This window comes from Heterodontus francisci, chromosome 29, assembly GCF_036365525.1.
Source record: "Heterodontus francisci isolate sHetFra1 chromosome 29, sHetFra1.hap1, whole genome shotgun sequence".
Classification (NCBI taxonomy): domain Eukaryota; kingdom Metazoa; phylum Chordata; class Chondrichthyes; order Heterodontiformes; family Heterodontidae; genus Heterodontus; species Heterodontus francisci.
In genome coordinates, this window is record NC_090399.1 from 8,819,485 (window position 1) to 8,834,281 (window position 14,797).

The 14,797-nt window shown below is 44.1% G+C and overlaps 1 protein-coding gene across 1 annotated transcript in view; it reads left to right on the forward strand.

Annotated features, from left to right (window-relative positions):
- The first annotated feature begins 2,289 nt into the window (after positions 1-2,289).
- LOC137345914 (butyrophilin subfamily 3 member A1-like) overlaps positions 2,290-14,797 on the forward strand; it is a 195,891-nt gene continuing 183,383 nt past the window's right edge. The window contains exon 1 of the mRNA XM_068009161.1: positions 2,290-2,356. The gene's annotated coding sequence lies outside the window, so the exon portion shown is untranslated. The remainder of the gene's footprint in view (positions 2,357-14,797) is intronic.

Here is a 14,797-nt window from a genome sequence, read left to right on the forward strand (position 1 = left end):
AACACACTGATGGGAAAAATAAAGGTAAGTCCTCAGGCATTTTATAAGTATATTAAGGGCAAGAGGATAACCAGGGAAAGAATCGGGCCCATTAGGGACCAACGTAGCAATCTTTGTGTGGAGGACATAGGTGAGATCTTAAATGATTACTTTTCATCGGTTTTCACTATGGAGAAGGACGATGAAGGTGTAGAGATCAGGGAGGGGGATTGGGATATACTTGAACATATTAGCATTGAAAGGGAGGAAATATTAGCTGTATTAGCGGGCTTAAATGTGGATAAATCCTCAGGCCCAGATGAGATGTATCCCAGGCTGTTATGTGAGGCAAGGGAGGAGATAGTAGGGGCTCTGACACAAATTTTCAAATCCTCTCTGGCCACAGGAGAGGTACCAGAGGACTGGCAGACAGCGAATATGGTTCCATTATTCAAAAAGGGTAGCAGGTAATTACAGACCAGTGAGTCTAACATCAGTGGTTGGGAAAATATTGGAAAAAATTGTGCGGGACAGGATTAATCTCCACTTGGAGAAGCGAGGATTAATCAGTGATAGTCAGCATGGCTTTGTCAGGGGGAGATCGTGTCTAACTAACTTGATTGAATTTTTCGAGGAGATAACTCGATGTGTCGATGAGGGTAAAGCAGTAGATGGAGTATACATGGATTTCAGTAAGGCTTTTGATAAGGTCCTGCATGGGAGATTGGTTAAGAAGGTAAGAGCCCATGGGATCCAGGGTAATTTGGCAAATTGGATCCAAAATTGGCTTAGTGATAGGAGGCGGAGGGTAATGGTTGAGGGCTGTTTTTGCGATTGGAAGCCTGTGACCAGTGGTGTACCACAGGGATCAGTGCTGGGACCTTTGCTGTTTGTAGTGTACATTAATGATTTAGACGTGAATATAGTAGGATTGATCAGTAAGTTCGCAGATGACACGAAAATTGGTTTTGTTGTAAATAGTGAGGAGGAAATCCTTAGATTTCAGGGAGTTATAGATGGGCTGGTAAGATGGGCGGAGCAGTGGCAAATAGAATTTAATCCTGAAAAGTGTGAGGTAATGCATTTTGGGAGGACTAACAAGGCAAGGGAATATACAATGGATGGTAGGACCCTAGGAAGTACAGAGGGTCAGAAGGACCTTGGTGTACTTGTCCATGGATCACTGAAAGCATCAGCACAGGTGGATAAGGTGGTTAGGAAAGCATATTGGATGCTTTCCTTTATTAGCTGAGGCACAGAATGTAAGAGCAGGGAGGTTATGATGGAGCTGCATAAAATGCTGGTTAGGCCACAGCTGGAGTACTGTGTACAGTTCTGGTCACCACACTATAGGAAGGATGTGATTGCACTGGAGAGGGTGCAGAGGAGATTCACCAGGATGTTGCCTGGACTGGAGAATTTCAGCAGGGCGGCACAGTGGCGCAGTGGTTAGCACTGCAGCCTCACAGCTCCATGGACCCGGGTTCGATTCTGGGTACTGCCTGTGTGGAGTTTGCAAGTTCTCCCTGTGTCTGCGTGGGTTTTCTCCGGGTGCTCCGGTTTCCTCCCACAAGCCAAAAGACTTGCAGGTTGATAGGTAAATTGGCCATTATAAATTGTCACTAGTATAGGTAGGTGGTAGGGAAATATATTGACAGGTGGGGATGTTTGGTAGGTATATGGGATTCGTGTAGGATTAGTATAAATGGGTGGTTGATGGTCGGCACAGACTCGGTGGGCCGAAGGGCCTGTTTCAGTGCTGTATCTCTAATCTAATCTTATCTAATCATGAAGAGAGACTGAAAAGGCTAGGGTTGTTTTCCTTGGAGCAGAGAAGGCTGAGGGGGGACATGTTTGAGGTGTACAAGATTATGAGGGGCATTGATAGGTTAGATAGGAAGAAACTTTTTCCTTTAGCGGAGGGATCAAGAACCAGGGGGCACATATTTAAGGTAAGGGGCAGGAGGTTTAGGGGGGATTTGAGGAAGCATTTTATCACCCAGAGGATGGTTGGTATCTGGAACGCACTGCCTGAAGGGGTGGTAGAGGCAGGAACCCTCACAACATTTAAGAAGTATTTAGATGAGCACTTGAAACGCCATAGCATACAAGGCTACGGGCCAAGTGCTGGAATATTGGATTAGACTAGTTGGGTGCTATATGGCCGGCACAGACATGATGGGCCGAAGGGCCTGTTTCTGTGCTGTATGACTCTATGACTCTGTGACAAGAATCCAGTCGAGTTACCTTGTGAAGTAACTCAATGAAAAGCGGAAGTGAAAGTTTTCAGGGAGTAGCTGCTGCAGCACCTGAGAATTCCTTGCAGATCTGGTGGGAAAAGGCGTAAATCTTCAATCAGATTGTCTGAAAGCAGGAGGTGAGTGTGAAATATTCTTTATTTTCGGGGTAGGTTTTATTCCCAGTGAGATTGGACTGTTTTTATTAATGGTGAAAGGAGTTGAATGGGGAGCTGCTGGAGATTGTCCAGTGAAAACTTTCTAAATGTCTCTAATCACAGGAACAGTGTCTGGAACTGGGTCCTATCGGGATAAGGGAACGGGAGGGAGAGAACATTTTAGACATGAAACTGTCAGAGTCAAACACAGAGACCAGGAAGAGAGACAGAAGTAAAAAGGAGGAATATAGTCTTGTAACGGCCATTAAATAAAACCTCACCCGCTGGGGTTTATATTTAAAATCAAATCATTCAGCCCTGTAGATAGTTGCGGCATCTCCTCTCTTAAATCAATCCTTTAATGCAGGAACTTCATGTTAAATATTCTTTAATCGACACTACACTGAATACAATTTGTTACTTTTGTTTCAGTTTCTTTAAGGAGTGGTCATGAAGACTATAATTTAAATCTCTGAGTAGATCTACTATGAAACTGATACAAAAACTCAGCCGATATTAATAAAAACACAATTCTACAAATAGTGGAAATCTGAAACAAAAGCGGAAAAAGTTGGGAAACGCGCAACAGATAAATCGACATCCAGAGTAGAAAGAGATTTACATTTTGAGGTGTGTAATCTTCATCAGAATTTAAAAGGAGATTTAGATCCGGAAAAGTGCTTTAACATGACAAATATTCTAGGAACCTTTGGCGGGAAAATAATCAACCTATTGGGAACCTTTGTGCGGCTAAAAGGAAAATAAACAAGAAGTAAAAATTAAGTGAATGAAAACCCAGTCTGGAGGCTCAACATGAAATCTACAGAGCAGTGAGTTTGTTTGATTGTTCAGGGTTGAAGTGAAGCAGTGATCATGAAGGATTTTTGAAGAATGTGATCCTGCTTTCCATTACATATCATTCTCCCAAAGCTGTGATAAAAACATGCTTTTTGTCTTTTCAGTTGTTAGTTTGGATTTTTTGATGTTTCCAATCAGCATGAAGGGCTTAAAATCCCACAAGCATGCAGGGTACTTTTCAACAGAAAAACTATTAGCTCAGAGAGCAGACAGGCTGACTGAGGGTTACAATGAAAAACACAATGAGTTGTCTTTGTAGGAGGCTCTTTGTAGCTCTCTGCCTTTAATATTAACTTCATCATCAGATATTAACTATAGCTGACATTTTTCCTCTGGCTGTAGATTTTGGCATTGTGGGACGGGTGTGCCAGTATTTACTGGGAGGAGGATGAGGACCTTTGTCAGAAAATTATCATCAGGTGGTGTATCCTTGGTGTCAACCTGCTCTTTTACCCACCAGACCCCAAGCCACTGGAACCATATCTGCTTTCCTTTTACCTTTCTACAGAAATATAGAAAATTTATGGCACAGAAGGAGGCCATTCAGCCCAACATGGCTGTACTAACCAAAAAGAGCTATCTAACCCAATCCCACTTTCTAGCTCTTGGAACATAGCCCTTTAGGTTATGGTAAATCAAATGTATATCTAAGTAATTTTGAATGCCGCGAGGGTTTCTGCCTCTACTACCCTTCCTCCTCCCCCTGCCCCCCTGTATAGCTGAGTCACTCATTGTGCTGTGGACTTGGCTTTGTTTGCACTCCCCAGAGGAAACATTGCTCTCTCCAATATGCAGACCTGAATATTGGTTAGAAAGCGAGATGTATTCAGGGGATTCCTACCCTTCCTACCTGGTCCTCCTCGTCTGTCTGGTGGTCACCCAAGAGAAATAGGAGTGGGAGTAGACCACACGGCCTGTCAACCCTGCTGCACCATTCAATCCAATCATGGCTGCTCTTGGGCTTCAATTCCACTTCCCTGTCTGATCTCCATATCTCTTGATTCATTGAGAGACCAAATATCTGTCTATTCCAACCTTAAATACTATTCAACGATGGAGCAGTCACAACCCTCTGGGGTGGAGAATTTCAAAGATTCACAACCCTTTGAGTGAAGTAATTTCTCCTCTTCACAGTCCTGAATGATTGGCCTGTTATCCTGAAACTGTCACCGTGTTCTCGTTTCCCCAACCAGTGGAGACAATCGCTCAGCATCTACCCTGTCAAGCCCCTTCACAATCTTGGTATGTTTCAATGTGATCGCCTCTAATTCTTCTAAACTCAGACTATAGGCTCAATTTACTCAGCCTCTCATCATAGGACAGCCCTCTCATCCCAGTGTCCAATCCAGTGAACCTTCAGTGTACCACCTCCAATGCAAATATATCCTTCTTTAAATATGGAGACCAAAAGTACACAATATTTCATATATGGTCTCAGCAAAGCCCTGTGCAATTGTAGCAAGACTTCCTTATTCTTGCACTCAAATTTCCTTGTAATAAAGGTCAACATGCCATTTGCCTTCCTAATTGCCTTTCAAAAATATTCTTCTTTCTATTTTTATGACTAAAGTGAATAACTTCACACTTTCCCATGTGCCATCTTGTTTCCCACTCACTTAACCTGTCTCTATCTCTTTGCAGCCTCTCTGTGTCCTCGCCACAGCTTACCTTTCCACCTATCTTTGCATCATCAGCAAACTTGAATACATTACCTTCTGTCTCTTCATCTAAGCAATTAATATAGATTGTAAATAGCTGAGACCCCAGCAGTGATTCTTGCTACACTCCACTTGTCACAGCCTGTCAACTTGAAAATGCATAATTTACTCTCACTCTTATTTTCCCGTCCATTAACCAATCCTCTATGCATGCTAATATATTACCCCAACTCCCTGAGCCCTTATCTATTAACCTTTTGCATGGCACCTTATCAAATGCCTTTTGGAAATCCAGGGATAATACATCTACCCTTTATCTACTCGACTAGTTACATCCTCAAAGAACTAATACATTTGTCATGGATTTCCCTTTCGTAAAACTATGTTGACTTGTTCTAATCATACTGTGTTTTTCTAAGTGCATTGTTAAGACTTCCTTAATAATAGATTCCAGCATTTTCCCAACAACTGAAGTCAGGCTAACTGGCTTGTAGTTCTCTGTTTCCTCTCTCATACAAACATATGAGTTAGGAGCAGAAGTATACAACTTGGCCCCTTGAGCCTGCTCCACCACTCAACAAGATCACGGCTGATCTGATTGTAACCTCAACTCCACATTCCTGCCTACCCCCGATAACCTTTCACACCCTTGCTTATCAAGAATCTATCTAACTCTGCTTTAAAAATATTTAAAGACTCTGCTCCACCATCTTTTGAAGAAGAGTTCCAAAGACTCGCGACCCTCTTCATCAGTCTTAAGTCTGCCACCCCTTATTTCTAAACAGTGATCCCTAGTTTTAAATTTTCCCACAAGAGGAAACGTCCTTTCCACATCCACCCTGCCAAGACCTCTCAGGATCTTTTACATTTCAATCAAGTCACCTTTTACTCTTCTAAAGTCAATCAGATACAAAACTAACCTGTCGAATCTTTCTTCATAAGACAACTTGCCCAATCCAGGTATTAGTCTAGTACACCGTCTCTGAACTGCTTCTAATACATTTATATCCTTCCTTAAATAAGGAGACCAATATTGTACACAGTACTCCAGATGTGGTCTTACCAATGCTCTGTATACCTGTAGCTACCTACCTACATTTGTATTCCATTCCCCTCACAGTAAATTATAACATTTTATTAGCTTTCCTAATTACTTGCTGTACCTGCATGCTAACCTTTTGCAATTCATGCACTAGGACACCAGATTCCTCTGTATCTCAGAGCTCTGCAATCTCTCACCATTTAGATAATATGCTTTTTTGAAAATTCTTCTTGCCAAAATGGACAATTTCACATTTTCCCACATTATACTCCATTTGCCAGATCTTTGCTCACTCACTTAACCTATCTATATCCCTTTGTAGCCTCCTTATGTCCTTCAAAGGGATCAAGGGATATGGGGAGAAAGTGGGAACAAGGTACTGAATTAGAGGATCAGCCATGATCTTTTTGAATGGCGGAGCAGGCTCGAAGGGCCAAATGGCCTACTTCTGTTCCTATTTTCTATGTTTCACAACTTACTCTTCAACCTGTCTTTGTGTCATCAGCAAATTTAGCAGCCATACCTTTGACCCCTTCATCCAAATCATTTATATAAATTGTAAAAAGTTGAGGCCCCAGCATAGATCTCTGTGGCACATCACTTGTTACATCTTGCCAACTAGAAAATGACCTATTTATACTCTGTTTCCTGATGGCTAGCCAACCTTCTATCCACAGAGGACACCGAGGGGCTGCAAAGAGATATAAACAGATTAAGTGAGTGGGCAACAAGATGGCATATGGAGTATAATGTGGGAAAGTGTGAAGTTATTCACTTTAGTTGTAAAAATAGAAAGCAGAATATGTTGCCCCTTACACCATGAGCTTTTAATTTCCGCAATAACCTTTGATGTGACACCTTATCAAATGCCTTCTGGAAATCTAAGCACAGTACATCCACTGGTTTCCCCTTTATCCTCAGCAAATGTTACTTCTTCAAAGAACTCCAATAAATTGGTTAAACATGAATTCCCTTTCACAAAACCATAGGTTGACTCTTCCTGATTACCTTGAATTTTTCTAAGTGCTCTGCTATAATGTCTTTAATAATAGTTTCTAACATTTACCCGATGACATATGGCTAACTGGCTTGCAGTTTCCTGATTTCTGTCTCTCTCCCTTTTTGAATAAAGGAGTTACATTTGCTATTTTCCAATCTGATGGAACCTTCTCTGAATCTAAGGAATTTTGGAAAATTAAAACCAATGTATCAACTTCCTTTAAGACCCTAGGATGAAGTCCAGTAGGACCTAGGGACTTGTCAGCCCATAGCGCTGACAATTTTGCTCTGTACCACTTCCCTGGTGATGGTAATTTTCTTGAGTTCCTCCCTCCCTTCCATTTCCTGATTTTTTGGAATTAGAATTAGAACATTACAGCGCAGTACAGGCCCTTCGGCCCTCGATGTTGCGCCGATCATCTGACCTACACTATTCCATTTTCATCCATATGTCTATCCAATGACCACTTAAATGCCCTTAAAGTTGGCGAGTCTACTACTGTTGCAGGCAGGGCGTTCCACGCCCCTACTACTCTCTGCGTAAAGAAACTACCTCTGACATCTGTCCTATATCTTTCACCCCTCAACTTAAAGCTATGTCCCTTCGTGTTTGCCATCATCATCCGAGGAAAAAGATTCTCACTATCCACCCTATCTAACCCTCTGATTATCTTGTAATTCTCTATTAAGTCACCTCTCCTCCTCCTTCTCTCTAACGAAAACAACCCCAAGTCCCTCAGCCTTTCCTCGTAAGACCTTCCTTCCATACCAGGCAACATCCTAGTAAATCTCCTCTGCACCCTTTCCAAAGCTTCCACATCCTTCCTATAATGCGGTGACCAGAACTGCACGCAATACTCAAGGTGCGGCCTCACCAGAGTTTTGTACAGCTGCATCATGACCTCGTGGCTCTGAAACTCGATCCCCCTACTAATAAAAGCTAACACACCATATGCCTTCTTAACAGCCCTATTAACCTGGGTAGCAACTTTCAGGGATTTATGTACCTGGACACCAAGATCTCTCTGCTCATCTACACTACCAAGAATCTTCCCATTAGCCCAGTACTCTGCATTGCTGTTACTCCTTCCAAAGTGAATCACCTCACACTTCTCCGCATTAAACTCCATTTGCCATCTCTCAGCCCAGCTCTGCAGCCTATCTATGTCCCTCTGTACCCTACAACACCCTTCGACACTATCCACAACTCCACCGACCTTCGTGTCATCCGCAAATTTACTAACCCACCCTTCTACACCCTCATCCAGGTCGTTTATAAAAATGACAAACAGCAGTGGCCCCAAAACAGAACCTTGCGGTACACCACTAGTAACTAAACTCCAGGATGAACATTTGCTATCAACCACCACCCTCTGTCTTCTTTCAGCTAGCCAATTTCTGATCCAAAGCTCTAAATCACCTTCAACCCCATACTTCCGTATTTTCTGCAATAGCCTACCGTGGGGAACCTTATCAAACGCCTTACTGAAATCCATATACACCACATCCACAGCTTTACCCTCATCCACCTGTTTGGTCACCTTCTCGAAAAACTCAATAAGGTTTGTGAGGCACGACCTACCTTTCACAAAACCGTGCTGACTATCGCAAATGAACTTATTCTTTTCAAGATGATTATAAATCCTGTCTCTTATAACCTTTTCCAACATTTTACCCACAACCGAAGTAAGGCTCACAGGTCTATAATTACCAGGGCTGTCTCTACTCCCCTTCTTGAACAAGGGGACAACATTTGCTATCCTCCAGTCCTCCGGCACTACTCCTGTCGACAATGACGACATAAAGATCAACAACAACGGCTCTGCAATCTCCTCCCTGGCTTCCCAGAGAATCCTAGGATAAATCCCATCTGGCCCAGGGGACTTATCTATTTTCACTCTTTCCAAAATTGATAACACCTCCTCCTTGTGAATCTCAATCCCATCTAGCCTAGTAGGCTGTATCTCAGTAATCTCCTCGGCAACATTTTCTTTTTCTACTGTAAATACTGACGAAAAATATTCATTTAACGCTTCCCCTATCTCCTCTGATTCCGCACACAACTTCCCACTACTATCCTTGATTGGCCCTGTTCTAACTCTTATCATTCTTTTATTCCTGATATACCTATAGAAAGCCTTAGGGTTTTCTTTGATCCTATCCGCCAATGACTTCTCGTGTCCTCTCCTTGCTCTTCTTAGCCCTCCCTTTAGATCCTTCCTGGCTAGCTTGTAACTCTCAAGCGCCCTAACTGAGCCTTCACGTCTCATCCTAACATAAGCCACCCTCTTCCTCTTGACAAGCGCTTCAACTTCTTGAGTAAACCACGGCTCCCTCGCTCGACAACTTCCTCCCTGCCTGACAGGTACATACTTATCAAGGACACGCATTAGCTGCTCCTTGAATAAGCTCCACATTTCGTTTGTGCCCATCCCCTGCAGTTTCCTTCTCCATCCTACACGTCCTAAATCTTGCCTAATCGCGTCATAATTTCCTTTCCCCCAGCTATAATTCTTGCCCTGCGGTATATACCTGTCCCTGCCCATCGCTAAGGTAAACCTAACCGAATTGTGATCACTATCGCCAAAGTGCTCACCTACATCTAAATCGAACACCTGGCCGGGTTCATTACCCAGTACCAAATCCAATGTGGCATCGCCCCTGGTTGGCCTGTCCAAATACTGTGTCAGAAAACCCTCCTGCACACACTGGACAAAAACAGACCCATCTAAAGTACTCGAACTATAGTATTTCCAGTCAATATTTGGAAAGTTAAAGTCCCCCATAACCACTACCCTGTTACTCTCGCTCCTGTCGAGAATCATCTTCGCTATCCTTTCCTCTACATCTCTGGAACTATTCGGAGGTCTATAGAAAACTCCCAACAGGGTGACCTCTCCTCTCCTGTTTCTAACCTCGGCCCATACTACCTCAGTAGACGAGTCCTCAAACGTCCTTTCTGCCGCTGTAATACTTTCCTTGATTAACAATGCCACACCCGCCCCTCTTTTACCCTCTTCTCTGTTCTTACTGAAACATCTAAATCCCGGAACCTGCAACATCCATTCCTGCCCCTGCTCTACCCATGTCTCTGAAATGGCCACAACATCAGGATCCCAGGTACCAACCCATGCTGCAAGCTCACCCACCTTATTCCGGATGCTCCTGGCGTTGAAGTAGACACACTTTAAACCAGGTTCTTGCTTGCCAGTGCCCTCTTGCGTCCCTGTAACCTTATCCCCTACCTCACTACTCTCAACAGCCTGTACACTGGAACTACAATTTAGGTTCCCATTCCCCTGCTGATTTAGTTTAAACCCCCCCGAAGAGCACTAACAGATCTCCCCCCCAGGATATTGGTACCCCTCTGGTTCAGGTGAAGACCATCCTGTTTGTAGAGGTCCCACCTACCCCAGAAAGAGCCCCAATTATCCAGGAAACCAAAACCCTCCCCCCTACACCATCCCTGCAGCCACGTGTTCAACTCCTCTCTCTCCCTATTCCTCTCTTCGCTAGCACGTGGCACAGGCAACAACCCAGAGATAACAACTCTGGTTGTTCTCGCTCTTAGCTTCCACCCTAGCTCCCTGAATTTCTGCCTTAAATCCCCATCTCTCTTCCTACCTATGTCGTTGGTGCCTATGTGGACCACGACTTGGGGGTGCTCCCCCTCCCCCTTAAGGATCCCAAAAACACGATCGGAGACATCACGTACCCTGGCACCTGGGAGGCAACACACCAACCGTGAGTCTCTCTCGTTCCCACAGAACCTCCTATCTGTTCCCCTAACTATGGAGTCCCCAATGACTAATGCTCTGCTCCTCTTCCCCTTTCCCTTCTGAGCAACAGGGACAGACTCTGTGCCAGAGACCTGCACCCCATTGCTTACCCCTGGTAAGTCGTCCCCCCCAACAGTATCCAAAACGGTATACCTGTTGTTGAGGGAAACGGCCACAGGGGATCCCTGCACTGCCTGCTGGTTCCCTTTCCTTCCCCTGACGGTAACCCATCTACCTACTTCTTTTACCTGAGGTGTGACTGCCTCCCTATAACTCCTGTCAATAATCCCCTCCGCCTCCCGAATGATCCGAAGTTCATCCAGCTCCAGCTCCAGTTCCCTAACGCGGTCTGCGAGGAGCTGGAGTTGGGTGCACTTCCCGCAGATGCAGTCAGCAGGGACACTCTTGGCGACCCCTACCTCCCACATTCTGCAGGAGGAACATACAACTGCCTTTACCTCCATTCCCACTATTCTAGATTCCCAACAAATCTACTGAAAAACCAAACGAAAAAAAAAAGTCAAAACTTGTTCGCTTAGCAATCCGACGGGCTGAACTTTTTAAATAAAAAGCTTACCTTATCAACACACCAGAGTCCTTTTTTTTTTGGTTAGAGGAGGGAGGTGGGAGACACTACACGTGTAGTGTCTCAGGTACTGCCACTGCCCAAATAAATAAATAGTTTTCCCTTACCCAGCAGTCCCCTGGTCCTCCGAAACAAAAGGGGATTAACTTGTAACTTACTGAAATTGACCGCTCAGCTGAAAGTCCGCTCCGCACCTCGTTCTGTCAAAGCTGCTCCTCGCAAATTTACAGCTATTTCTGGGATGTTACTTTTATCCTCTATAGCAAGACCAATGCAAAATACTGACTCAGTTCATCTGCCATCTCCTTATTTTCCATTATTAATTCCTCAGACTCACATTCTATAGGACCAACGCTCACTTTGTTCACTCTTTTTAAAATATCGATAGAAACTTTTACTCTGTCTTTATATTTTGAGCTAGCTTTCTCTCGTACTCTAATTTTTTCCTCCTTATTGATCTTTTAGACGTTCTTTGTTGTTTTTCAAATTATGTTGTTGTAAGAGTTTTGTTTTTGTGTTGAACGCATAGAATTCTGTGTGTTTTTAAAACTAAGGAAAAGGAGTTTTTCTGTGGACAATAATTGCTGAAACACGGTGGGTTTGAACTGAGTGAAAATACAGACTGTAAAACTGCAGAAAGTTTGTTATGGAAGGGTAAGGCTGGAGCCGATATTTACTCAGTTTCACATTTATTGTATAGAGTAAAAGGACTACAAACATGTAACACTACACAAATCCCCCTCCCAGTCTCACTGAATGTCTGCTTTCAAGTGCTCAACTAAACCCCAATTAACTCCCTTCACCTGCATATAATCACACAATTAACACTTGTTTCCAAACAACTCAGGGGGTGACAGGTCAAGAGTTATGATTGTCATGTGACTTGATTGTTGAAGTTTAGTTTCACTTTTAGAATTTGAAAAAAACATGGGGAGCAGGCAGTTGAAATCTGGCTGTGCCTTGCCTGGAGACCAGAGAAAAGACCTTTCTCTATAAAGGAAAACCTGCATCTCTTGAAAAGAAATTCTGTATTTGAAAGGTGGCAGTTTTCTGCTGCCTCTTATCTGAAGAATTCCTGCATCCAGGGTGGTTCCTGTTAATCCTGTGTCTTGAGAGACCCTGAAATCTTCAGAAAGCTTCTATTGCTGGCTTGTTGCTGTGAGTCCTGAGCAGACTGGTTGATGCACCCCTGTTGGAAGACCTGTGAGGCAGCGGCTACACACAAATTGCCTTGAATGCCTACCCATCACAAACTGATCATCAACCTCGCCTGGAGAGACTTCGAGTGGCATCCGACTATTTGACTCTGAGACACCTCACTGTACTGAAAACAGCTGACCAGAACGCGATAAACTCAATCATTTATTTTTATTCTTTTTATTCTTGAGAAACAGCTGTAAATCAAAAAAATCCTTTCACTGATTAACCTTTTGTTTTGAATGTATGCTGGTGTGCATGAGGGTTAAGGAAATAAGGAGTGTTTTCATTTATATAGATTCATCTCATTAGTAGTTAAGACTTATAATTTATTTTCTAATAAATAGTTAATGTTGTTGTTTAAAGAAACCTGGTGTTGTGTACTTTATTCTGGGGGACAAATAGAGTGTATAATTTGGCTATTCTTTGGCTGGTGGAAAACTTTCTTGATATGCTGTGACCTGTGGACGAGTGGGACTGAATTAACAATGCATTACTCCCACCTTGGTTGTAACACTGTCCAATCTTCTGACCTGTCACCCATCATTGCACAATTATATGCTTTTACTTTAAGTTTGATTATTGCAAGCGCATTCAGCGCATTGCACTGTTGAACTACAAGAAAGCCCCCAGCGATTTAACATCCGCAGCACTTAAAGCAGCCAGAAGTACTGCACAAAGAACAGCTAGGCGTTGCGCAAACGACTACTGGCAACACCTATGCAGTCATATTCAGCTGGCCTCAGACACCGGAAACATCAGAGGAATGTATGATGGCATGAAGAGAGCTCTTGGGCCAGCCATCAAGAAGATCGCCCCCCTCAAATCTAAATCAGGGGACATAATCACTGACCAATGCAAACAAATGGACCGCTGGGTTGAGCACTACCTAGAACTGTACTCCAGGGAGAATGCTGTCACTGAGACTGCCCTCAATGCAGCCCAGCCTCTACCAGTCATGGATGAGCTGGACATACAGCCAACCAAATCGGAACTCAGTGATGCCATTGATTCTCTAGCCAGCGGAAAAGCCGCTGGGAAGGTCAGCATTACCCCTTAAATAATCAAGAGTGCCAAGCCTGCTATACTCTCAGCACTACATGAACTGCTATGCCTGTGCTGGGATGAGGGAGCAGTACCCCAGGACATGCGCGATGCCAATATCATCACCCTCTATAAAAACAAAGGTGACCGCGGTGACTGCAACAACTACCATGGAATCTCCCTGCTCAGCATAGTGGGGAAAGTCTTTGCTCGAGTCGCTCTAAACAGGCTCCAGAAGCTGGCCGAGCGCGTCTACCTTGAGGCACAGTGTGGCTTTCGTGCAGAGAGATCGACCATTGACATGCTGTTCTCCCTTCGTCAGCTACAGGAGAAATGCTGTGAACAACAGATGCCCCTCTACATTGCTTTCATTGATCTCACCAAAGCCTTTGACCTCGTCAGCAGACGTGGTCTCTTCAGACTACTAGAAAAGATTGGATGTCCACCAAAGCTACTAAGTATCATCACCTCACTCCATGACAAAATGAAAGGCACAATTCAACATGGTGGCTCCTCATCAGAGCCCTTTCCTATCCTGAGTGGTGTGAAACAGGGCTGTGTTCTCGCACCCACACTTTTTGGGATTGTCTTCTCCCTGCTGCTTTCACATGCGTTCAAATCCTCTGAAGAAGGAATTTTCCTCCACACAAGATCAGGGGGCAGGTTGTTCAACCTTGTCCGTCTAAGAGCGAAGTCCAAAGTACGGAAAGTCCTCATCAGAGAACTCCTCTTTGCTGACGATGCTGCTTTAACATCTCACACTGAAGAGTGCCTGCAGAGTCTCATCGACAGGTTTGCGGCTGCCTGCAATGAATTTGGCCTAACCATCAGCCTAAAGAAAACGAACATCATGGGGCAGGACGTCAGAAATGCTCCAACCATCAATATTGGCGACCACGCTCTGGAAGTGGTTCAAGAGTTCACCTACCTAGGCTCAACTATCACCAGTAACCTGTCTCTAGATGCAGAAATCAACAAGCGCATGGGTAAGGCTTCCACTGCTATGTCCAGACTGGCCAAGAGAGTGTGGGAAAATGGCGCACTGACACGGAACACAAAAGTCCGAGTGTATCAGGCCTGTGTCCTCAGTACCTTGCTCTATGGCAGCGAGGCCTGGACAACGTATGCCAGCCAAGAGCAACGTCTCAATTCATTCCATCTTCGCTGCCTCCGGAGAATACTTGGCATCAGGTGGCAGGACCATATCTCCAACACAGAAGTCCTTGAAGCGGCTAACATCCCCAGCTTGTACACACTACT